Source organism: Triticum urartu, chromosome 1 (assembly GCF_003073215.2).
Source record: "Triticum urartu cultivar G1812 chromosome 1, Tu2.1, whole genome shotgun sequence".
Taxonomy (NCBI): domain Eukaryota; kingdom Viridiplantae; phylum Streptophyta; class Magnoliopsida; order Poales; family Poaceae; genus Triticum; species Triticum urartu.
This window is the reverse complement of record NC_053022.1, coordinates 169,103,650-169,124,891: the sequence shown is the minus strand read 5'-3', so window position 1 is coordinate 169,124,891 and position 21,242 is coordinate 169,103,650.

Here is a 21,242-nt window from a genome sequence, read left to right as displayed (position 1 = left end):
GGTGATTGTGCCTGCTTTATTGTATCACGGTTGGAGGTGGCAGCCGACGGAGGCGCCGGTGTAGCAGAACGTGTGGAAGTAGATGATGCACGTGGTGTCCATGATGAAGGTCGACTGCAGAAAAGTTAGTCGCGCCAATGCCTGATCCTGCACTTCACGTTCAGCTTTACAAGCAAGATGGAATAAACGAGTGATATTAGTATACTCCTTATACTCTAAGGTTGAATCTCTCTATTTAATCCACCCATTAAAACGTGCAAGCATAGCTTCATTCTCTCAACAATACCACATCTAATCATGCCAGTTTGTAATTCCTGATAATATTCTTCTACAGAATTTTTTCCTTGTCTTAAGCGCTGCAATTTTGAAGTAATTCACGTTGATAATATGGTGGAACCCAACGAGTACGCATAGCAGTTTTCAAAGCAGCCCAAGTAGCGGAATAGGATATAATCTACAATGCTCCAGACCACCAAACACATGCAAAACTAGTGAAAGCACAAACAGCAGCAGGAACACGTCTCTCCTCGGGATATTGTAAACATGTAATCGTTGTTCAGTTTCTAACTCCCCAAGTAAGATATATATCAGGAACATATCTACCCTCAAATGGTGGAATATTCAATTTTAGTTTAGGGAGATGGTCATGATCTCGTACCTGAGGGTGAGCCCTACCATTGCCATTATTTGCATGTGGACGACCTGGTGGTTGCTGTGCTGGTGGTGGCACGTAGTTCTGATTTTGATCAACCTCATCCTCATAATCTCCCACATAATCATCCTCCTCCACATCAGCAGTAGGAGCCACAGAAGTATCAACAGTAGCACCAGCAGTTTGGCCCGACTGAAGAGGGACACAGCTCGCTCGGCGGAGGGCTGTTTCCCGACATGGAGGTAGTCGGTGTTGTTGCTGTTGTTGCAGAGGTGCGGCAGGAGCAGCCGGTGGTGGTGGTGGAAAACGCGAAAGCAATTCAGCAAACTTGTTATCGAGCTTTGTTTCAATCGTCTTCTCCATGCCATCTATCTTCTCCATGGCCTCTTCAAATATGTTTATCACATCTTGCACCTGTCCAGTCATCATTTGCTGAAACGTATCATGAAGCTCCTTGTTCGTCAAGTTCTCCCAGTCAGTCTCGTCGGCTTGTGATCCTGGCATGGTTAGCAGCAATAGAAACACACAAGAATATGATCCTACAGACTACTAACAAGTGGTGGTGGTGGCGGGTGTCACAAATCCGTCAAGCAAATCTCAAATTCTTACCAGTTCTTACCCAGCAGCAGGCGGTGATCGGCAACCGTTGTAGTCAAAACTCTCAAAAGCTTGGATAGAGCGATTGCCAGGGAGAGTCAAACACACGACGTAGATATATGTGGAGCTGGGAAGGCTTATAGTATGGTAGCAAAAAGGGTCAGCAATAATCAGTTCAGAGATGCAAAGTTGAATAAACGCTCAATGACGGTACTGTGCTAGTCCTAGGCTAGACCGTGCTAGAGACGCGAGCCTAGAACACTAACAAAATCACGGCGCTGCACGTAAATAAGGGAAAAGCACACTCTGGAACTCTCTTTTTTTCGCTCTTTTTTTGCGCTCTTTTTTTTGCGAAAAATCACTATAATGGCGACTGTCTCAAAACTCTTCCCTCGTCAAACTGATAGGATGGGCACGAATTTTTTTTTCACTTTTTTCGGAAATCAGGGCAGCGACGACGAAAAAGTGCGACAAAAAATCACTATGATGGCACGTGGCTCAAAAGACTCAGAAAAGCCTAAAAATAAGATAGGGAAAAAAAATTTGCCCGTGAAAATTTTGGCCTAAAAACTGCCCGGGGGTCTCCAGACTCCTTTTTTTTCCGAGACCTACGCAAGCAAGGAAACACGAATCGGAATTTAGATTGATCTCAAGAACAAACCTAATATGAGAAGAACTCGGATTGGTGGTGGATATATGGTTGTGGTATATGGCAGCGGTGGTGGTATATGGTAGCGGTGGTGGTATATGGATACAGATTGGTGGTGGTATATGGATACGGATTGGTGGTGGTATATGGATATGGATTCAGAGCGGTGGCGGATAAGCAAAAGTGGTAGATGGGCGATGATGATGGTGCGGCGGCGGCGTGACAACTTATGACCAGAACTCGAAACTCTAAAAGACTAGACTCTAAGACCAGCAACTTGACACGACGATGCAACTGCAAATTCAACAAAGCAAAAACCCTAAAAAGATTATGCAAAGGCTCAGATTGGTTCGGATATGTTGAACTAACCCTAATTTTTTTTTGTGGCTTTTTCGTGGACTGTAGGTATGAAGAACAGACTCTATCTAATCTACGAAAAACTGTAAAATCTCACCGAGCAACCTGGAAATCTGATACCACTTGATAGAGGCTAAGGTGTCCCGATGTTTCGATGAGATGGTGGCTATCGTTTTCTGTGGGAGTCGACCTTGACGATCCGACTACGAACGTGCGAGACGTCGCGCCTTAGCAATCGCTAAACCAACTTCCGAGGGTTATTGACCACGCCGGAGCACGATCAACCTGACCACGAGGGTCTGTTTCCTGCGAACAAACGAAGAACAAGCAAGAAACTGAGATTGCAATCAGGATATTGCGAATATAAGATGAAAGATTTATTGATCAAGGTGGGGTTCTGTGACGTCTTGGTCTGGTCGTTGGACACAAACGAAGTACGCGAAGTTGCAGCTATGGCGAACTTTTAATCTAAACAAAACCCAAAGTCTAAACGATGCCCTAAGGGCTGTATATATGGAGGAAGAGGGGGGAATTTCGTGGCCCTTGAGGGTGGGGTCCGAAACCAACCCTAACTCTTGTTTCCCCACACATACGGACTCTAAAAATAGCCTATACTTAAGTATTTCGAAATTACATGGGCCTGGCCCATTAATAAGGTGACGCAGCACCTAGAATAGCCTATGGACGAATATTATGAAGTGGCATCTTGTATATTTCGTCCAAGGCTTCATGCACTCCTTATGGCGGCTTCAAAGTCCTGAAATCATCACTTGTAACTCCTCTCTTGATCCCCTTGCGCATGGCATCAACTCCATGCGTGTTCTTGCTCCAATGTTCATCCTTCTCCAAGCTAGGCCCTTCATTTGTAAGCAAAACAAATGTATCCAATTTAGGCAGCATCATAATCTCATGAACATTAGAATAATTACCAAGAAACGAAAGTACCTGGTAATTTAATTGGCGTGCGCGAGCTCTCGTAATTGGTCCAGTATATGTAATAGTAGGGGCTGTGGGTGTAACAATGGTATTGATGTCCTCATCAACGATGAGGTCAATGTCTTCTAAACTGATTTATCTTCAAAATCTTCTAAGAATGCATATGACCTCTTCCCCTTCCCTCGCACCTTAATGCTGTCACAGGTACATGTCCGCGGAAGAATCCTTTGGTTCTCATAGTCTGCATTCATTTGCAGAATTCTTATAGCATCACATTAATTCTCCCGAAGCCAGTTCCTGTTGGTCCAGCAAGCGAAAACCTTTGAAGCCTTTGAACATGTTGAAGCCTTTCAAGTTAAAGTTTATGGCTTCAGAGAAAGCAGCAAGGAAGGGTGGCAGAAAGCATCATGGAGAAACATCCAGAGATCTGCCAGATGAACTCTCAGAACTGTACAAGACAGATCCTGAAGAGGATTACAATCAGCGCAAGACCCGAATCCAATGGATTTGAAGATATTGGGCAGAACAATGGTTCAAATACCGATTTGTAACCCAGGAATATGCTGAGAAAAACGCCATCAAGAGACCATGGGGAGACATCCTATACAAGAATCTTCTGCCCAGGTCTAGAGATGAAGCCATTGAACAAGGCTTCTATCCCTGCATGGTCCGTGGGCCACAGCCTACTGATGCACACCCATCGTCACTACTATGGTGTCGTGACGACAATCTATTCAAGTGCAACTTCCAGTTTGCCCAGAACTCAGCGAAGCAGAACAAGAAGACTTTGGGGTTAGACTTCAACCCTGGTCCCTCGGCACCAAGGGCAGATGGCACACGAGATGCAGAACCCAATGTCATAGGTCCTTTCTACAACCTTGAAGGCCTCATCACCCGCATCTTAGTTCATGGGACTGTAGTGAATGAGCCTGCAGCTGACGCTGAATCAGAAGAAGCTCCTGCAGCACCAAAGACAAAGAAGATGAAGAAGCCTAAAGCTTCAAAGCCCGCCCCCCTCACCAAAAATCTCAAGGGCGAAGCCACTGGCAACTGCACCTCCTGAAGACAGTGTGCAGTCCGAAGACTTATCTCGCATCTCCAAGCCCCAGAAAGTCAAGATGCCTCTGCCTCACACCGGACAAGAGCTAACTGCTGCTGCCATTCTGCGCAATGACGACATTGATCTGTCAAGTGATGAAGATCTAGCAGATGACGCTCTTGAGCAACTCATCAAGAGCAAAGAAGAAGCAGAAATCTTCAATGATCTGCCTCTCTTTGATGTGACCATCATCCACAACTTCATTGACGAGTGGTTTGACACGCCAAACATCAGCTTTGAAGATCTGCAGCTACCAATTGGCCTCAGTCTCGCCTTCCAAGGCGCCATTGCTTCAGAACTCGCTATTGCCCAGCGCATTGTTGAACTGAAGCAAAAGATTGACTATGAAAAGGCTCAGTTCAAGAAGCATATGGCCAAGCTCAGCGTGCAGGAAGTGAAGAACTTCAAGAGTATGATGCATGAGCTCAAGGAAGCCTTTATAAAGAAACGTGCAGAAGCTCAAGGTTCGCGTGAGCGCATGAAGACTCTGGCTGACAGATGTGTGCAAGCCTACAATGAGGCTGAGAAGCGCAAGGCCCTTGGGCGTCCTGGCATCGACCCCAGGATGGCCGCAAAGAAGAAGAAGAAGCTTGCTACGGCTGAACCTGACGCACCACGGCAGGAAGCAGTTCCGATTGTCTTCCCAACTAGACTGACTGGCTCGAAGCCAAAAAGCCGGTCAACCGCTTCAGAGCTCAAGAAGACAAGGACTGCTGAGGCTGAAGCCAGGAAGAGGAAACATTCTGGAGCCTCTCCAACTGCCCCCTCCAAGAAGAAGAGGAAGACCAAGAAAGATCGGGCTGCTCCCACAGAGCCCTTGATAGTTGAACCCATTTCTATGGTCTATCCTGAAGCTGAACGCCAACTGACTATCCATGAGCCTGCTTCCACGGAGGCTCATGAAGCTGACGACTTTCCAGCAGCTGATCCCATCGCTGCTGAAGACATTGGTCAACATGACAATGTAGAAGATGGTGCAGTCCTTCCTCAGAACAGCGAACTCATCAGCATTGGTCGTCCACTGACGCCAATTGCACAGGATGCTTCATGGGCAGATCGCCCACAAGAGGAAGAAGACAATCCGGCTGCATCAGTCGCGGAAGATGAAGTCCCACAAGTTGCCACTCCCCTGTCCCACCAAGAAGCAGTTCTCAAGGAGAACGTGCTTGTGACCGACCCTCCAGCTCGTCAAGTGGAGGATGAAAATCTTGCGGCTACCACAACCACCAATGAAGCTAATGTGGAGCCCTCCCCAACGGAAGAAGAAGACAGCGAAGCCACTGACCCCGTCACTTCTGTTCCTGAGTCTGCTGCCGGTCCCCAGTTCGACTATGATGTTGAGCACAGGCCTCAGGTATAGAAGCCAATCCCAAGATTGCCAAGGTTCCCAGGTCCTGCATCAGCACCTGGCTCCTTCAATATCAATGGCTTCAGGGCAGACAACACATTCTTCGATAGCTCCAGGAACCCCTACTCAAGGGAAAGGATATCATCTGATCGGTTCTGGAGCTATCCTCAGCGAAGCTATTACTCATGCATTCTTTACAACCAAGGTCGCATCTTCCCACACAAGTGCCTTGACATTGAAGCCATAGCTGGTCTGCCTTGTCTGGAAGAAGCTTTGGATTGCTTCAAGGAAGTTGGACTGCTGCCGTTCGTTACTGACCAAGAGCATTGGAATGAAGAGCTGTTGCTCCAATTCTATGCCACACTTCACATCCGCGGGTACAGTAGAGATCCGAAGACTTGGGTCCTGGAGTGAATGACCGGAAATGTTCATCACGAAGCCAATGCATTTGACATCATTGAGCTCACTGGTTTTCCCACTCCTGGCGATCTCTACGAGCATGGCTGTCAGCTGCATAGTGAAGCTATTGAGAGCATCTTTAAGAGGCCGGAACCTGATATGAGTCAGATGCTCAGCATGATGAAGCCATTGCCCCAAGATGCTGCTTATCCAACAGAGTTCTTCATTGAAGACCTTGAGTATCTGCCAAGAACCATCTATCACATCATCAGGCGAACTCTCTGGCCCATCAAAGGGCACTCTCCAAATGCCAAGCTTGAGGGTGCAATGAAGACTTTGGTCTTCTATATTCTTCATGGAAAATGCTTCAATGCACAGGACTTATTCATCCGCCAACTTGCTGCATCAGGCTGATTTGTTTGGCTTGAAGTTCTACGGCCCATGGGTAATGCCGCTAATTAAACTTCACTCCGATATCTCATATTAGCCATCTGCTCGCAATCATAGGATTTTTCTGGCTGATGTGGATATCTCTACTGAAGCCATCTATCCTGAGCCTGCAAAGGAACCTCTAAGTCTTCAGAATGCAGAGCATCAGAGTTTCTCACAGAACATTGAAGGAGTTGAAGCAGTCACTCGGGTGTATCCTTTGGTTGGCACTACACGTGCACCACACCCTGCGTCTACTGAAGCCACTGATAGTACAACTACTCCAAGACCCAAGAAGCGCACTCGTGTTCTCAACAACCGAGAGCTTCTTGTGGCTCTTCACCAGAAACAGGATAGGCATCATGACTGGCTGAAGCGTCAGATGAAAAGCCTCTTGGTGGAGGTTAATTGCATTCGCAATCTTGCCACCAAGAATTCTTTCGTTGCCCATGAAACCTGTCGCCGCACATGGAAAGGGCTAACGATGATGTGTTCTGAAGATGATTTCCAAGAGGATGGCTTCACTGAGCGATTCAAGTTTGACTCCACACCTCCTCGAAGAGCTGTGCTGCTAGGAACTCCATCCCTTGAAAACTCTGAGTTCTCTTCATCTTCTGCAACAGTGACTGCCAGAGTTATCGAGGATGAAGACGATGCTACTTCACCACCACCTCCTTCAGCACGCGACAACTCTGCTCCAAGCTCTTCAGCACCGCCAAACACCACCAACGACCCTGCTACTTCACCTACTCCGCATGGAAACGAGTAGATTCTCTATGTCTTCGAACCTTTTTGGTCCTTACTGACAAAAGGGGGAGAAGCATATGAGGTTGATAGTCTTCAAGCGGGTCCATATGGGCGGGTGCTTTATATTTTGCTTCGTGCTTACAACTCTCGTTTTGCTACATTTGGTTCTTTGAGTTGTAACACTTAAACTCGATGGTCGTCTGCTACTTATCTGCCACTTTGTTTTGCGATGATAAATTCCACATGTGCGGTGATAAATTCCGCACTTAGATCATTCTGTAGACGTCCATTTTCCATTATGCATTGTCATTATCTTCATATACTTTCACATGCATAGTGGATTGTCATCATAAGTTGAAGTGGATCTCCACAAGTACAACCTGCCATGTGCATTTGCATTCCAAAAGCAAATTACTTATATGCACATCTTCAGGGGGAGCCCTTGCAACTTATGAAGACAATTCCTTATCCTTTACAATTTCATAGATTATATTCCCCGTTGAAAACTTCAACTAGTTTGTCATCAATCACCAAAAAGGGGGAGATTGTAAGTGCATCTAGTGCCACCCCTAGTTGGTTTTGGAGTATTGACGACAAACCTAGTTGAGGGACTAATGTGTTTATGAGAATTGCAGGATAACACAGGTAGAAGTCCCTCATTGATTCGGTTTTCCTACCAGAGATGACCCCTAAAAATGTATGAAGACATTGAAGCCAAAGGTGGTATATGAAGATATTCACATTGAAGACTATGACAAGAGAAGACACCACATGAAGCCTATGGAGCTCGAAGACTTAGATCTTTCGTAGTTCTTTTTCTTTTGTGTTGAGTCATAGGAACCACCGTACTGTTAAGTGGGGTCCAAGAGAACCAGTCAGAATGACTGAAGTGATGCCTAACCAAAAACCTATGTCTTCGAGTGAAGACTATGAGAGCGAATCTTGTCCAGAGTCGGACAAGTCAGCTTTGCTTGTAGCCCAAGTAAAGTTGCCGTGTGAGTTTGAAATCTGACCGTTGGAACACATGTCAGTTCCTTAGTGACCCAGGGTCATTTCGGACAAATCAGGTCGGGTTGCCAAGTGGCTATAAATAGCCCACCCCCCACAACCATAAACGATTGGCTGCTCAGATTAAGAGTACGGCTTTTGTCGTTTGAGAGCAACCCACCTCGAAGCCTTTGAGAGAGAATTCCTTGCGAGGATAAAGCCCTAACCACCCAGAGCCAAAGAGAATTGGGCATCACTTAAGTCTTCTTGTCTGTGTGATCTGAAGACTTATTACACTTGAGGACTATGCATCCTCCAGCCGGTTAGGCGTCGCGTTCTGAGCATCCAAGAGACATTGTGGATTGCCGGTGAACAAAGTCTGTGAAGGTTTGGGAGTCTACTTTGAAGACTTACCAGAGTGATTGGGCGAGGTCTGTGTGACCTTAGCTCAAGGGGAATATGGTGAGGACTGGGTGTCCTGAGCTGCGTGTTCAGGACTGGGTGTCCGGGACTGTGTGTCCTAAGGTTTAAATACCTAGCCGCCCCAACCAGACGTACAGTTGTCACAGCAACTGGAACTGGTCCAACAAATCATTGTCTTCAACGAGTCACTGGTTTCATCTTCCCTTCCCTTTACTTACTGTTGCTCCTTGTGAAGTCATTGTATGTTTGCACTATCTTTTGTCTTCACTGAGTGACTGCATGTTCTGTATGGCTTCATAATATCTTCCAACCCGATCCTTACTACATTGCTGCTATTAAGTCATTGTGCTTTCACTTTATTGAATACTTGACTATGGCTTGCCTAGTGTAGTCTACCTTCCGCTGCATGGTAATAGGTTTATTTCTATCGTTTGTCTTCATAACTTCCATGTTTTGAAGACTTTCATAAAAATCGCCTATTCACCCCCCCTCTAGTCGATATAACGCAAGGAGTATACTAATATCACTCGTTTATTCCATCTTGCTTGTAAAGCTGAACGTGAAGTGCAGGATCGACAAGCACTGGTGCGAACTAACTTTTTTGCAGGTCGATCTTCATCATGGACACCACGTGCATCCTATACTTCCACTACACCAGCACCTCCATCAGGTGCCACCTCCAGCCGTGATACAAGAAAGCAGACACAACCACCACTATCTGCCAAGAGCACACCTGTCAGGCCTGCGTAGAGCTCTTCTTCTTCCATGGCATCAACAGGGCACACAAGTGATATTATTTGTCGTCGTTGTAAGGGAAGAGGACATTTTGCGAGATAATGCAAATCTCAGCATGTGATGATTGCTACCGAGGATGGTGGGTATGAGTCTGCTAATGACTATGATGAGGAGACTTTGGCTCTTATTACACATGAAGAACATGGTGGAGATGATTCTGATCATGAGACGCAGTACATGGCTACTAAAGATGCTGACAGGTACGAATGTTTAGTTGCTCAACGTGTTTTGAGTGTGCAGGTTACACAAGCTGAGCAAAATCAGAGGCATAATTTGTTCCATACAAAGGGAGTTGTGAAGGCACGTTCTGTTCGCGTGATCATAGATGGAGGGAGTTGCAACAACTTGGCTAGCATCGAGATGGTGGAGAAACTATCTCTCACCACAAGACCACATCCACATCCTTACTACATCCAATGGTTCAACAACAGCGGCAAGGTTAAGGTAACACGTACTGTTCGTGTGCATTTTAGTATCTCTACATATGCTGATTATGTTGATTGTGATGTGGTACCTATGCAAGCATGTTCCTTATTATTATTACTTGGTTGACCATGGCAATTTGATAAAAATTCTATAGACCATGGTAGAAACAATCAGTATACTCTTGTTCATAAGGATAAAAATATTACTTTGCTTCCTATGACTCCTGATTCCATTTTGAAAAATTATATTAATAGAGCTAATAAAGCAAAACAGGAGCAAAGTAAGAGTGAAAATCAGATTGTGGCAAAAGAATTTGAGCAACAAATGAAGCCTAATAATAAACCATCTAGTGTTGCTTCTGAAATTAAATTGAAAAGTGCATGTTTACTTGCCACCAAATCTGATATTGATGATCTAGATTTTAGCAAATCTGCTTGCTATGCTTTTGTGTGCAAAGAGGCATTATTTTCATTCGAGAACGTGCCTTCCTCTTTGCCTCCTGCTGTCACTAACATTTTGCAGGAGTTCGCTGACGTCTTTCCACAAGACGTGCCACCGGGATTACCACCTATTCGATGGATTGAGCATCAAATTGACTTAATTCCCGGTGCATCATTACCCAACTGTGCACCATACCGTACCAATCCAGAGGAGATGAAGGAGATTATGCGTCAAGTACAAGAACTGCTCGACAAAGGTTATATACGCGAATCCCTTAGTCCTTGTGCTGTTCCTATCATTTTAGTGCCGAAAAAGGATGGTATGTCGTGTATGTGCGTTGATTGTAGAGGCATTAATAATATTACTATTCATTATCGTCATCCTATTCCTAGGCTAGATGATATGCTTGATGAATTGAGTGGCTCTACAATATTCTCCAAAGTTGATTTGCATAGTGGATACCATCAAATTCGTATGAAATTGGGAGATGAATGGAAAACAACATTTAAAACTAAGTTTGGATTATATGAGTGGTTAGTCATGCCTTTTGGGTTAACTAATGCACCTAGTACTTTCATGAGATTAATGAACGAAGTTTTACGTGCTTTCATTGGACGATTTGTGGTAGTTTACTTTGATGACATATTGATTTATAGAAAATCTTTGGAGGAACATTTGGAACATTTACGTGCTGTTTTTATTTCGCTACATGATGCACGTTTGTTTGGTAACCTTGGAAAGTGCACCTTTTGCACCGACCGAGTATCTTTTCTTGGCTATGTTGTTACTACACAGGGAATTGAAGTTGATAAAGCCAAGATTGAAGCTATTAAGAGTTGGCCGCAGCCCAAAACGGTCACACAAGTGAGGAGTTTCCTTGGCCTTGCTGGTTTCTATAGGCATTTAGCGAGAGATTTCAGCACCATTGCTGCACCTCTCAACGAGCTTACAAAGAAGGATGTGCTTTTTGTTTGGGGTACCGCACAGGAAGAAGCCTTCACGATATTGAAAGATAAGTTGACACATGCTCCTTTACTCCAACTTCCTGATTTTAATAAGACTTTTGAGCTTGAATGTGATGCTAGTGGAATTGGATTAGGAGGTGTGTTATTACAAGATGGCAAACCTGTTGCATACTTTTCTGAAAAATTGAGTGGGCCTAGTCTGAACTATTCTACTTATGATAAATAATTATATGCTCTAGTTTGGACCTTAGAAACATGGCAACATTATTTATGGACCAAGGAATTTGTTATACATTCTAATCATGAATCTTTGAAACACATTAAAAGTCAAGCAAAATTGAACCGTAGACATGATAAATGGGTTGAATTCATTGAGACTTCCCCTTATGTCATTAAACACAAGAAGGGTAAAGAAAATGTTATTGCTAATGCATTGTCTCGTCGTTATACTATGCTTTCACAACTTGACTTTAAAATATTTGGTTTGGAGACCATCAAAGATCAATATGTGCATGATGCTGAATTTAAAGATGTATTGCAGAATTGTTAGGAAGGGAGAACTTGGAACAAGTTCATTCTTAACGATGGATTTGTGTTTCGGCTAACAAACTATGCATTCCAGCTAGCTCTGTTCGTCTTTTATTGTTGCATGAGGCGCATGGAGGAGGATTAATGGGACACTTTGGCGTCAAGAAGACGGAGGATATACTTGCTACACATTTCTTTTGGCCAAAGATGAGACGGGATGTTGAGCGTTTTTTTGCTCGCTGCACTACATGTCAAAAAGCTAAGTCACGACTCAATCCTCATGGTTTATATATGCCTTTGCCTATACCTAGTGTTCCTTGGGAGGATGCCAAGATTGAAGCTATTGAGAGTTGGCCGTAGCCCAAAACGGTCACACAAGTGAGGAGTTTCCTTGGCCTTGCTGGTTTCTATAGGCATTTAGCGAGAGATTTCAGCACCATTGCTGCACCTCTCAACGAGCTTACAAAGAAGGATGTGCTTTTTGTTTGGGGTTCCGCACAGGAAGAAGCCTTCATGGTATTGAAAGATAAGTTGACACATGCTCCTTTACTCCAACTTCCTGATTTTAATAAGACTTTTGAGCTTGAATGTGATGCTAGTGGAATTGGATTAGGAGGTGTGTTATTACAAGATGGCAAACCTGTTGCATACTTTTCTGAAAAATTGAGTGGGCCTAGTCTGAACTATTCTACTTATGATAAATAATTATATGCTCTAGTTTGGACCTTAGAAACATGGCAACATTATTTATGGCCCAAGGAATTTGTTATACATTCTGATCATGAATCTTTGAAACACATTTAAAGTCAAGCAAAATTGAACCGTAGACATGCTAAATGGGTTGAATTCATTGAGACTTTTCCTTATGTCATTAAACACAAGAAGGGTAAGGAAAATGTTATTGCTGATGCATTGTCTCGTCGTTATACTATGCTTTCACAACTTGACTTTAAAATATTTGGTTTGGAGACCATCAAAGATCAATATGTGCATGATGCTGAATTTAAAGATGTATTGCAGAATTGTTAGGAAGGGAGAACTTGGAACAAGTTCATTCTTAACGATGGATTTGTGTTTCGTGCTAACAAACTATGCATTCCAGCTAGCTCTGTTCGTCTTTTATTGTTGCATGAGGCGCATGGAGGAGGATTAATGGGACACTTTGGCGTCAAGAAGACGGAGGATATACTTGCTACACATTTCTTTTGGCCAAAGATGAGACGGGATGTTGAGCGTTTTTTTGCTCGCTGCACTACATGTCAAAAAGCTAAGTCACGACTCAATCCTCATGGTTTATATATGCCTTTGCCTATACCTAGTGTTCCTTGGGAGGATATATCTATGGACTTTGTTTTAGGTTTACCTCGAACAAAGAAGGGGAGGGATATCATATTTGTTGTCGTGGATAGGTTCTCGAAAATGGCACACTTTATACCATGTCATAAAAGCGATGATGTTGTTAATGTTGCTGATTTGTTCTTTCGTGAAATTATTCGCTTGCATGGTGTGCCAAATACTATTGTTTCAGATCATGGAGATGTTTATGGGCTAAGTTGGGGACTAAACTGCTTTAGTACTACTTGTCACCCCCAAACTGATGGACAAACTGAAGTAGTCAATAGAACATTGTCTACTATGCTTAGGTCTGTTTTGAAGAATAATAAGAAAATGTGGGAAGAATGCTTGCCTCATATGTAATTTGCTTATAATCGTTCATTGCATTCTACTACTAAGATGTGCCCTTTTGAAATTGTGTATGGTTTCCTACCTCATGCACCTATTGATTTGTTGCCTGTTCCATTTTCAGAAAAGGTTAATTTTGATGTGAAAGAACATGCTGAATTGATTTAAAAATGCATGAGTTAACTAAGGAAAACATTGAGCGTATGAATGCTAAATATAAACTTGCTGGAGATAAGGGTAGAAAGCATGTTGTGTTTGCACCTGGAGATCTTGTTTGGTTACATTTGCGTAAGGATAGATTTCCAAATTTGCGCAAATCAAAGCTAATGCCATGTGCTGATGGTCCTTTTAAGGTGTTAGAGAAAATAAATGATAATGCATATAAACTTGAGCTGCCTGTAGATTTTGGGGTTAGTCCCACTTTTAACATTGCAGATTTGAACCTTATTTGGGTGAGGATAATGAACTTTCGTCGAGGACAACTTCATTTCAAGAAGGGGAGGATGATGAGGACATCAATACCATTGTTACACCCACAGCCCCTGCTACTATACATACTAGACCAATTACTAGAGCTTGCGCACACCAATTGAATTATCAGGTACTTTCGTTTCTTGGTAACGATTCTAATGTTCATGAGAATATGATGTTGCCTAAATTGGATACATTTGTTTTGCTTACAAATGAAGGGCCTAGCTTGGACAAGAAAGATGAACCTTGGAGCAAGTTCAAGCAAGGAGGTGATGGCATGCGCAAGGGGATCAACAAAGGAGTTACAAGTGACGATTTCAGGACTTTGAAGACCATAAGGAGTGCATGAAGCCTTGGACGAAATATACAAGATGCCACTTCATAAATTTCGTCTAGAGGCTATTCTAGGTGCCGCGTCACCTTATTATTGGGCCAAGCCCATGTATTTTTGAAATACTTAAGTATAGGCTGTTTTTAGAATTCGTATGTGTGGGGAACAAGAGTTAGGGTTGGTTTCGGACCCCTCCTCCAAGGGCCATGAAATTCCCCCCTCTTCCTCCATATATACAGCCCTTTGGGCGTCGTTTAGACTTTGGGTTTTGTTTAGATTAAAAGTTCGCCATACCTGCAACTTCGTGTACTTCGTTTGTGTCCAACGACCAGAACAAGACGTCATAGAACCCCACCTTCATTAATAAAGCTTTCCTCTTTTATTCGCAATATCCAGATTGCAATCCTAGTTTCTTGCTTGTTCTTTGTTTGCTCGCAGGACCTCGTGGTCATGTTGATCGTGCTCCGGTGTGGTCAATAACCCTCGGAAGTTGGTTTAGCGATTGCTAAGGCGCGACGTCTTCGCACATTCGTAGTCGGATCGTCAAAGTCGACTCCCACAGAAAATGATATCTATCTCATTGAAACATCGGGACACCTTCGCCTCTATCACCTCCCTGTCTGCCTGCGTGGTGGACGCGTCCCGTCAACTCACGCCTGCTCGCACGCCACACGGGTCGCGCGGCGGCACGTATATTGTTTTTCTATTTGGATGATTAATGCTCCCACTTTATTGCTTAACTGAAGCATGGCTGTAGGATCGAAAGTATGTCTAGAGGGGGGGTGATTAGACTACTTGACCAAAAAAATCTAGCCTTTTCCCAATTTTAGTTCTTGCCATATTTTAGCTATCTTAGCACAAGTCAAGCAATCTCCACACAATTCAAGCAAGCATGCAAAAGAGTATATGAGCAGCGGAAAGTAAAGCATGCAACTTGCAAGAATGTAAAGGGAAGGGTTTGGAGGATTCAAATGCAATTGGTGACACAGATGTTTTTGTCGTGGTTCCGATAGGTGGTGCTATCGTACATCCACGTTAATGGAGACTTCAACCCGCGGAGGGTAACGGTTGCGCGAGTCCACGGAGGGCTCCACCCACTAAGTGTCCACGAAGAAGCAACCTTTTCTATTCCATCACGGCCGTCGCCCACGAAGGACTCGCCTCACTAGCGATAGATCTTCACGAAGTAGGCGATCTCCTTGCCCTTACAAACTCCTTGGTTCAACTCCACAATCTTGTCGGAGGCTCCCAAGTGACACCTAGCCAATCTAGGAGACACCACTCTCTAAGAAGTAACAAATGGTTTGTTGATGATGAACTCCTTGCTCTTGTGCTTCAAATGATAGTCTCCCCAACACTCAACTCTCTCTCACAGGATTTGGATTTGGTGGAAAGAAGATTTGAGTGGAAAGCAACTTGGGGAAGGCTAGAGATCAAGATTCATATGGTTGGAATGGAATATCTTGACCTGAACACAAGTGTAGGTGGTTCTCTCTCAGAAGATGTGTATTGGAACTGTAGGTATGTTCTGATGGCTCTCTCCACGAATGAAGAGTGGGTGGAGGGGTATATATAGCCTCCACACAAAATCTAACTGTTACACACAATTTGCCAAACTTGGTGGGACCGAATGGTTAAACTCGGTCGGACCGATTCAGCAAACCTAGTGACCGTAAGTATTTTCGGTGGGATTGAGATGCAACTCGGTAGGATCGATATGGTTAGGGTTAGGGCATAACGTAATATCGGTGTGACCGATTACACAAACTCGGTGGGACCGATTTTGGTAATAAGCTAACCAGAGAGTTGGTCAGGTAAACTCGGTGGGACCGATTCGCTCATCTCGGTGAGACCGAAATGTTACAAAAGGGAAACAGAGAGTTTACATTGCAATCTCGGTGGGACCGATCGCTCATCTCGGTAAGACCAAAACATTACGAAGGGAAACAGAGAGATTGCAATCCCATCTCGGTGAGACCGAGATCCCTGTCAGTGAAACCGATTTGCCTAGGGTTTGTGGCAGTGGTTATGACATTTGAAACTCGGTGGCGCCGGATAGAAAGAATCGGTGGGGCCGAGTTTGACTTTTGGTTTACGTCATATTTGGATGTGGGAAGGTAGTTGAGGATTTTGGAGCATATCACTAAGCATTTTGAGCAAGCAAGCCATTAAGCAACACCTCATCCCTCCTTGTTAGTATTGGCTTTTCCTATAGACTCAATGTGATCTTGGATCACTAAAATATAAAATGTAGAGTCTTGAGCTTCAAGCTTGTGCCAAACTTTTTGTCCTTAGAATTTTGAGGGATCCACTTTCCTCATCCATGCCATGCCATTCATTGAGCTTTTCCTTAAATATTAATCTTGGAATAATGTTAGCTCAATGAGCTACATGTTGTTAGGAATTACCAAAACCACCCAGGGATAGTTGCACTTTCAGTCTCCCCCTTTTTGGTAATTGATGACAACATATAGATCAAAGCTTCGACAAATGATAATAAGAGTGAAAGATATTGTCGCTTTGAGAAGTATGTGAAAAGCAAGAGCTCCCCCTAAATTTGTGCATATCTTAAGATTTGCTTTGGACTGCAAATGCACAATGAGTTAGGATCATGGGTTACTCTTCCATGTCACATACATCTTGGTGGAGCGCTCAAAATGATAAGAATTAAATACATGCACTCATCACCAAGCAAAGTGAATGATCATATAAGGATAAGTAAGATAATGTCATCTAACAAGAATAAGTGTATCTTATGATCAGCCACATGATCATCAATGTCTCACAGATAATAGCATAGTATCTCAAGCAATCAAAAGACAAACAAAGTTCAACCAAGAAGACAAGAGAGAACAAAAGCAAACTCTCTCTCTCGAAGCCTATGATCTATACATTTTTCTCCCCCTTTGGCAACAAGTTACCAAAAAGTTCATAGAAAATGCATAGCACTAAAACGTCTCTTAGCCTTGGTCTTCAGGTGGTGGTGTCCAGAGAACGCCAAGGACGAAGGCTTCAGTTGATGTGGATGGAGCTGATGGAGTTGGTGCTGGAGCTAGTTGCGCTGAAGCCGTAGCTGGTGCAGATGAAGTGGCTCTAGTGTCTAGAACAGGCACTACAGTTGATCTCTGAGCTCGAGACACTCTGGCAAATGCATCAGTGGTTGTTCTTCCCTTCCTCTCCTGCATATCATCTTGTAGCTGCTCCACAACTGACTGAATCTCAGTTACCTTCACATCCAAGTCATATAATTTTTGCTCCACGATTGTTTCCAGACTCTCCTGGTTTTGAGTCAGGGTGGCCAGTCCCTTCTCAATTCTCAGAGTGGATGCAATCAAGTAGCCAAGCTGATCTTGCTTGCTTTTCAAAAAGTACTCAGATGCCTCCTCTTGAGTTGGCATCTTGGCAGCCTTCTCTTTCTTTGCTTTCTCCTTCTTCTCTTGAGCTTGTACTGATGATGGTTCATTCTCATTCATCACAACTTGATTGTCCTCAAAGTCAGGATAGATAGGCAAGTGTTCCTTATCCAACAAGTATGTGCCTGTGCCCATCTTTGAGTTTATCAACTCCTGGATTTGTGGGGCATATCCACAACTTCTTTTCTGGTCAGCTGCAGTCCTCTTGATAGTCTCAACTATAAGGCTCATGACCTTGAACTTATGTGGCACATCAAATATATGTAGCAAGTTAATTGCATGGCCTTTGATCATTTTGTGATCACCAGACTTGGGCAAGAGAGTGTGCCTAAGGATCCAATTGATTGTAGGCAGCCCTGATAGCAAGTGTTTTACTGACCCAAACTGGTGAGTCTCAAGATCATCTTTAGGAATCTTCTTGTACATGTTTGCCATAGAGTTGTGATCCATCTTCTTGGCATAGACATCCAAGTCATCTTCTTCTTCCTTAGGAGCATTGATCAGATTTGCCCATTCTCAATAGTTGAGTGGTACCTTGTACCTTCAGACATCCATACTATCCTACCATCTGGATAGAAGTGTGATGTGGAGTAGAATTGCATTATGAGCTCCTCATTCCACTTTGTGAGCTTCTGCCCAACAAAGTTTGCAACTCCACAAGCACTAAAGCTGTCAAACACACCAGGATAGTGTTCCTCATTTTCCTTGATATACTTCTAGTCGACCCACCTCATTTCACACACTATAGGCATCTTGTCCAGCAGCACTGTCTCATAGAAATCTTGTTGTTCCTTTGTGTGGAACCTGTAATCAACAGCGGTTCTTCTTCTTGTAGCATATGGGTCTGTCTCTCTCCATTTCCTCAGTCCTGAGTCTCTCCTGATCTTCATGTTCTCAGCCATAGGATGAGCATCATTGTGGTCTGGAATCTTGGGTTTGAGCTTCCTCAGGACTTGTCCTTTATCATCTTCATCAGCAGCAACTTCAGGCACTGGGGCCTTGTTCTTCTCAGCAGCTGGTATACTCGTGGTATTCCTCTTAGGTGCACTCTTGGGCTTGGATGCTGCTTTGGGTGCTTCTTTGGGCTTTGATGTTGCATCCCCTAACTTTATAGCATCACCCATTAGCTTTTGTGCCTTGGGTGCTGGTGCAGCAACCTCTTCTTCCTCTTCCTCTTAAGAATCTCTCATGATTGAGGATCTCCCAAGCACTCTAGCAGTGGTCTTTTTGATCCTCTCCTTCCTCTTCTTCCCTTTTGCAGCAGCCTCTTTGGGTTCAGATCCCAAAGGGACTTGAGTAGATGCTCTGGCCTTAGACATTGGAATTCTCTTTGCAGGAACCTTTTGCTTCATGCCTGGCTTGGTGGCGGCAGCAGTGCTATATTCCTTCTTAACCACTTTCTTTTTGGAAGTGGCCTCATCCTCAACTGCCACATAGTCTTCATCCTCAGACTCTGAAGTTTTCTTCTTCCTTGTTCTGGTGGCAGCTTTGGGCAAGTTGCTGGGAGTGCTCCTGCTACCATCATCTGAACTGCTAGAGGGACTAGTGCCCTCACTCAGGTGAACCTGCTCCTTTGACCTGTTCTGGCTGTCACTCTGATCAGACATATTGCAAACACTGACAGCAGACCCTGTGAATAGATATAGATGAGATAGAGTGGATGAGCATCACAAAATGCAGAGGTTTTTGCAAAAGAATGAGTCAAAAACATAGTTTTAGTTTTCCACAGAAAGCATTTCGGATCAACCAATTTGTAAACTCGGTGATACTGAAGCAGCTGTTGGAACCTAAACTAGTGAACTCGGTCAGACCGAGTCACAGTTTGGTGGCACCGAGACTGCTAGGGTTTCACAAAGTCCTGAACTCGGTCACACCGATTTGCAATTCTCGGTCACACCGAAAATTACATGTGCAATGGCCTGAGCCGAATCGGTGGTACCGAGTTCCACAATTCGGTGGGTCCGAGATGGTTTCGACGGAAACCTAACTCTAAATTTTCAATTCAACTCTAATCTACGGAGTGTTTTGACTGGATAGACGCGTTCCAATCGTGGTAAGAATCATAATGAACACAATGTTCTAGGAATCGGACGGGGATAGCACTGTGATCGAGTCCATACCCTAGTTCGGCGATGAACTCGCTACGGCGGCAACGGCGGGGAAGAATTCCGTTGACGGCGGTGGAGACCAGCGATAGGAGGCGGCTGGCGACGAGGAGGACGATCCGAAGACCCAGGAGGCAGAGCGAGCTATGCGCGGGCGAAGGGGTTTCGGAGAAATTTCCAAAATTTTGCCCATGAGTATATATAGCCCGACCCTGTCGGTGTGACCGAGTGGAACAACTCGGTGGCACCGAGATTCATAACTGCAAGCAGTTACTGAAACTCGGTGTGACCGAAAGGTTCAAATCGGTTGCACCGAGATTGAAAACCTAGATCGACTTAGTGATCTCGGTATGACCGAAATGGATGAATCGGTTAGACCGAAACGCACAAAGAAGTTTTGGAAGTTTAAGTCTATGATGAATCGGGGACTCCGAGTGCTCCTCACACAGAGTGGTTCGAATCTGACTTGATCAAATTTTGTGATGTAGCATGAATAGAGTTTGAGACAAGAAAAGCATAGATAGCTAGAGAGGGTTCTTAGGCATTCTTGTCCATCCACTTGGCAAAAGAAAATAAAACCAATCAATCAAAACAACAAGTGGATGTCCTCGAATGAGTAAAATATGCAATCAACATGCTCACACAATAAAATGGCAATTGAAATATGTGGCAAAGCATGCACAACCAATTCTAGCATCTATCAAACAATTGGCGATTACTAGGTCATCTATATATGAGTATATTGACTTAGGAGTCAAATGAGAACATTTGATCATAGGTCATACTCATCGTTTAAGCACAAGTAGGGTTACCACTTTTACATAAAGCATTTGTTGTGTTCACACCATTAGAGTTGCTTTAGCTCAATTCTTAGAGTAAAGCTCCCCCTAGATGTGAGATCCCCCCTAAGAGGGATGAACTAACCTTGGGTTTTGTCGATGATGACTTCATGTAGATGTTGAAGATGTGGATGCTCAATGTTGATGTAGATCATTTGGAGCTATCCATTGGAGTGAGTTGCACTTTCAATACCTACACGGGTTAGTCCCACAAGGAACAAACAAGGATATCCATAGACATAAAGTGATGCACACACAAGATGATGTCTATGAAAGCTTTTAGGTTACCTTGTCCCTTGTCTTACCAACAAGAGGGTTTGTGACTCCATGAACTAGTGCAAGATGTGGAAGTTGATTGCACTTGTTCTTACCAAGATGATAAGAGTGAAGTATGTTTGCGGAGTCACCCTCAAGAACTCTCTAGTTCTTCTTCTTCGGGATCGACACCATCTTGATGGGAATCCTCGGTGTTGTAGTTGTACTTGATGAAGTGGAACTTGAAGTAGTCTTGGGAACCCACTTGACCAAGGCCTTAGGAGCTTCTTCAAATGCATCAATTTCCTCTTGAAGCTTGTCCTTGCCTTTTTGCTTGTGGTCTTGTGGTGGAAGATCATCTTGAGTT